Below are 6000 nucleotides of genomic sequence, written 5' to 3'. Positions count from 1 at the left end.
TGAGCCGGGACCCGACGGAGTGCACAGGCTGCGGCCGCGGAGGGAGCGGCGCCGTCCGGAGGCCCGTGCGGCTCGTCGGGAGAGGGGTCGCGCCTTCCCCTGCAAAATCTGGAGCGCGGGCTGTGGGATTCGGATGCCCGCGTGGTTGCGACTGCTGAGCCGCCGCCAGAAGAGCTCCAAGTTTCCAAGGCCTTGTAGTGGGTGTGGCTTTGGGCACAGGCTGCGGCCAAAGTCTTTCCCCGAGGTTTAAAGGAACACTTGGGGAATGAATGTTGAGCAAGATTTCAAAGCATCAAAGAGCATGTCCCATTAATAATAGTAATTGGTGACAGCTAATATCAAATACTGACCAAAGAAAAGATTAGGAAACACTCTGGGGGAAACCTAAGTAAACATAACGAGAAATACGCCCTAAATTGGCACGGAACGAATAAGCTTGGTACGTTTTTGTTTTGTGCACTATTGTAAAAGTTTATTAGTCGACTCGCTGAACTTTTCTAATCACCCAAATCCTTTGGGCCATGAAATAGTGTACGTTGCATACAGAAACACTCCATTTATCTTCGACAGGGCTGGTACTGAATCCTAGTCCTCCCTTTGCGTGGAAACAATTCTCCGCTGGCTTCCTAGCTCTGACTAAGAAGTAATAGCTCTACCTTGAACCAAGATAATGAATTTCTCCGTGACCTTAGTAGCCCACATATTGATTCACTCAGACATTTACGGAACATCCGTTCTATACTGGGCATAGACCTGCTTGTAAAGAATACTAAAACTTTTAAAAAGATATTACAGCCCCTGCCTTCTAGGAGGTTACAGATAGATATCGGAACTTCCCCACGCCGTCAACCACATGTGGATTTTTTTGTTTATATTTTTTAAACAAAGTACATTCTTTGCTTAAAAAAAGAAAGAAAAAAGAAAGTTCAATAACTTCAAGATTTAATTTAGCTCAAAACAAATTACATGTAACCGGAGCCCACCACAATAACCCATAGAAATAGGTGCCAGATCGCCCCCTCTTACATTTCCAGTGTTGAATCTCACAGGAGGATTCAGGCTTCCCATTTCTCTGTACCAGTCCTATTGGTGTCAAATATCCAAGTTTACAAGAACGAAATGGAAATTGTTAATAGGTAAAGTCGCATTGCTAGTGCTCCCAGCATGGGCTTTTCTGCTACAGTTGCTCTGCCACTGTAACATTTTCTGTCTGCTCAAAGTGTTTTTGAACACTGTGACATTTTGTCCTACTAGCATCCTTTGTTTTTCATACTCTTGCTTTTTATGAAGTTTCTGTAAATACAAAAGTCAAAGAAGTTTACTTTGTTACTTTACAAAGGAAAGATGTTTGGTTAATACCTTAAAGCTCAGCAGTTTGAATCAAAGGGCTTGAGGAGGGCCAGGGATTTAGCTCAGCTGGTTGGGTGACCTGCCTTGCAAGCACAGTGGACCTGAGTTCGATCCCCAGTACCACACCAACAAAAAAAAGTATTTGAGGAAAGAAAGGAAAGCATTTGGTATTTTAAAAGAGTATTTTCTATAGGAACACATTATGACTGACCAAGTCCATATTGTTGAAATAAAATTTAAAGTTAGAATGTCCAGTCCTAGAGAGGAAGATAACTTTACATTTAAATAATTAAATAATTATAATAGGTACCAGATCATCATGAAAATTTTCTTAAGAAATAGCTGAACCTTGAGCAAGTTCAAGGGCTTCATTGGTGCCAACCTAGTTGCAATAGGGATTTTATATAATTCTTTAAAATTAAATAAGGCTGCTTTGTGGAGAAGGTAATATAAGAACTCAGCTACCCTAAATAAATGTGAATATTGCTAAATAGTTCATCTATCCAAGAATAATAACTGACAATGAAATGTGTATTGTATTATAAGCGCTAATGTAAATACTCAACTATGTTAAGATTTGTACAAGAGGAAATACACTAAATATTAAAAGGATACAAAATCATATAATAGAGATGCTAAAAAAAATTAAGCAGGTCACAAATAAGTGGGAAAACATTCCAACCTTGTGGATCAGAAGAATTTATATTGTTACTACTATACTACCTTAACACATAGATTCAATACATTCCTTATCACAATCCCAATGGCATTCTTCAGAGAAATAGAAAAAAATATATAAAATCACACACACACAGAGAAGAACAAATAGCCAGTTCAATTTTGAGGGAAACAGAAAAATCAAAGTCAGGGCATCATATTATTTTAAGTGTATTACAAAACTATAGTGATCAAAACAGTATGTTACTCACATAAATGCACACACATATCACTGAAACATAGTAGACGGCCCAGAAATAAATTCAAATACATATAGTTCACTAATTTTTAACATATGAACCAAAAGAAACAATGGGAAAGGATAATATTTTCAGTAAGTGGTCCAGGGAGAACTTCTACATATGAAAAAATGAAACTGGACCTTTGTCTTACTCCATGCACAAAAATTCACTCAAAATATATTTTTTTAAAAAACCTAAATGTAAGACCTGATGACATAAAACTGTTAGAAGAAAACATAGAGAAATGTTCATTAACATTGGCCTCAACAACAACTTCTTCAATATCACACCAAAAAATTGAGGCTATACAAGCAAAAATCAATAAGCAAGACTAAATACATCAAACTGAGGTGCTTCTATTCAGCAAAGGAAACAACTAACAAAAGAAAAGGCAACCTACATATTGGGGAAAAAAGTATTTGCAAACCACATATCAGATTTATAAAGAACTCATACAATTCTGTTGTGATTTGGATGGGAAATGTCCCCTGAAAAGCTCATGTGTTGATGAGTTGGTCCCAGTGCAGCAATATTCAGAGGTAGAACCTTCAGGAAGGTGACTGGATCCTGAACTCTCTAATCTCATTGGTGGATTAATCTACTGGTGGATTTATAATTTGATGGAATAATTGGAAAGTGGTAGAAATTTTAGGAAGTAGGTCTAGTTGCAGGAAGTAGGTTACTATGGGCAACAAAAAATGAAAGCCACAAACTGGGCGAAGACGTTAGCAAAACATATGTATGACAGAAGATTGATATTCAGGTTATAAAAAACTTTTAAACATCAAGAATAAATAACCTAATTTTATTTTTTGGATTGAACTCAAAGAATGCTAAGCTACAGATCCATGCTTTTTAATTTATTTGTTTATAGATAGGATCTCACTATGTAGTTCAGGCTGGTCTTGAACTCACTGTGTAGCCCATGCTGGCCTTGAACTGGTAGTGATCCTCCTGCCTCAGCCTCCTGAGTACTGGGATTGCAAGAATGTGCCACCATGCCTGCCACCTTTTTAAATTTTGAGACAGAGTCTCACTAAATTGCTTAGGCTATGGTAGAACTTGTGATCCTCCCACCTCAGCCTCCCTAGTAGCTGGGATTACAGGTATGTATCACTGCACGAGTGAAACAACCTAGTCATACCTTGAAATTGGGCAAATTTAGTGCTCATTGTGCAAAATGGAGCTTGTCAGTGTTAATTGCCTTATGACTCACTGCCTTTTCCAGTCCAAACAATGTGTTTAGTACTCCTCTTTTAGGTACCCCTCAAGCCTCTCAGAACCAGTGAATGACAATACCAAGGTACTACTATAATTTTAAAATGAGAAAATGAGCCAGGCACATGCCTGTTACTCCAACATTCTGGGAGGCTGAGGCAGGATGGTCATAAGTTTGAGCCCAGCCTGGGCAACTTAGCCAGACTTTGTCTCAAATTTTTAAAAAAGATATACAGATATATCTCAGTAAGAATACTCTGGGTTTAATCCCCAGCAACAAAACAAAACAAAACCCAGTTAAACATATAGCCAGGTATTATGGCACATTCCAGTAAATGCAGCACTCAGAAGGCTGAGGCGGGAGGATCACAGTTCATGGTAGCCTGGGCTACACAGTGAGACTTTGTCTTAAAAAAGTCTTTGACCCGACAATTCTCCCCCCATGGGGAATGACCATACACACACACACACACACACACACACATATACACATATATGTACACATTGTAAGACCTATATAAGAATTTTCACTGCCACTTTATTCATAATACCCCAAAACTTGAAGTAGCCCAGATGTTCATCAACAGAATGGAGAAACAAATTATGAAAAATTAGTAGAATAGAATGCTGCTCAGAAATTTCAAAAAGAGCAAGCTACTGATATACATAACAATATGGATGAAGGATTATCCACGGAATCATACAGTTCAAAAAAGCATATACAATGCCACTTATATAAAGTTTTAGAACAAAACTAAACCATAGTGGAAAAAAAACAGTATTGTGATTGTCAGGGGAGAGGAACTGACTCGAAAGAGCCACAATGGGTAATGAGAGTAGTGTATGTTTTGCTCCAGGTTTAGCTAAGTTTTTCAAAACTTAGCAAAAGCACACTTAATGAAATAAATTACATTTTATTCAAAATGAATGTAAATGTCTTTTTTCAAAAGAAAAAAACCCTGTATGAATATTGAAATCTAGCATAGCACTAATCTGAAGTATTTCAGAAGAGTACTAGTATCTTTAACTTTGAAATGCATCAAGGAAATAAAAAAGATTCATAGATGGATAGACAGTGATACCTGGTGAGGCATATGGGAATTTACTGGAAAAAATCTTCCAACTTTTCCAAATGTTTAAACATTTCATAATATCAGGGAGACAGGAAATTGCCTTCAGTCTTTATGTCACAGCAAAGGGCTTTCCATGTAAGTAACTCTGTTGTTTGGTTAGAACTTGTAATAAGACTGATTTCTTAACCACTGGTAAGTCTTTGTGCTGAGCTAGAGAGAAGGGAAAAGAAAATGAACCTGCTTGACAAATAATATATCTCCTTCATGGGCAAGGGAATCTGTGAAAATTATTATGCAATGTTTTCCTTAATATGGGTTTGAACAATAATTACACGTGCTCGGGAGTTGTGTTTAGGTTTAGTTTAATAGTGTTTGTTTAGTTTACTAGTTACCCAAAGAGAACCAGAGGAGGGAAGAATGTGGAAGTATATTTGCATAACCTGGGCAGGAACCAGACTGGCAGCCTGAAGCCTAACTTGGAACTGTCCCACAGAAGCGCGAGAAACTCAGACTTGGTGGGAAATATCCTGCCAGGGGTCACTGTGTCCTTGGATTGCCTATCTGAGGGAAGGAAACCTGTTGGTGGGATGGCACCAAACCCTTTCTAGTAAGGAGTTTCCAAGAAGGAGAGGGCTAGAGTGAACTCAAGACCTGAAATAGAGAAAGGATTCTAAGAAAGAGAAATATACAAATCTCAAATGAGAAATCTAGGAACTAGGGTTTGCCCAGGAAAAAACGTTAATCGGTATCTGATTGTACTAATCAGGAGGTTTAAGTCAGAAAGTTCTTGAAAAATAGTGTGAAACAGCTAGATTGAGGAGAAACAGTCAGACTTTGTGGAGAGAGACAAGTCAAGGAGGGACAGTGGCACATGCCTGAATCTCAGCTACGTGGGGGACTGAAGGATGGCGAGCAGAGCACAGCCTGGACACCTTGGCTAGACACTGTCTCAAAATAAAGTTTAAAAAGAGGCTGTGTTTGTAGCTCGCTGGTAGAGCACTCACTTAGCATGTTAAAAAACCCTGAGTTCCATCCCCTGATACTGGAGAAAAAGAAAACAGAGGGGAAGTGGGCATAAATGTGCACTGGTTGGTATTCTTCTAGCCAGAGAAAAGGGAGGGAAGCTGAGAATACCAAAGGAATTTGACTAAGAAGAAATAGACCTCTCAAGGTGTACTCTGGATATCCTACTCCCAGTTGCCTGGATAATGGGACAGGATCTTAAGGTACTGACAATATAATAAGGCAATTCATATAAAACTGAAGTAAAAAGGCACTAAGAGTTGGAGCATAAGAATTCCATTGAAGTCCTCATAACACAAGGTCTTCCTTCTGCAAAAGACGACTGCAAGGACAAGAATACAAATTATGTATACAAAGAGTTAACTATGGCCTTCACT

At 38.5% G+C, this 6000-nt stretch overlaps 1 protein-coding gene across 1 annotated transcript in view; it reads right to left on the bottom strand.

The window, feature by feature from the left end:
• Slc25a12 (solute carrier family 25 member 12) overlaps positions 1-6000 on the bottom strand; it is a 117727-nt gene that overhangs the window by 89913 nt on the left and 21814 nt on the right. The gene's annotated exons all lie outside the window — the stretch shown is intronic.

Source organism: Fukomys damarensis, unplaced genomic scaffold, assembly GCF_012274545.1.
Source record: "Fukomys damarensis isolate Sample0158 unplaced genomic scaffold, DMR_v1.0_HiC HiC_scaffold_26, whole genome shotgun sequence".
NCBI classification, from domain to species: Eukaryota; Metazoa; Chordata; class Mammalia; order Rodentia; family Bathyergidae; genus Fukomys; species Fukomys damarensis.
Note: the sequence above shows the minus strand (reverse complement) of the source record. Positions and strands in the feature narration are given on the sequence as shown.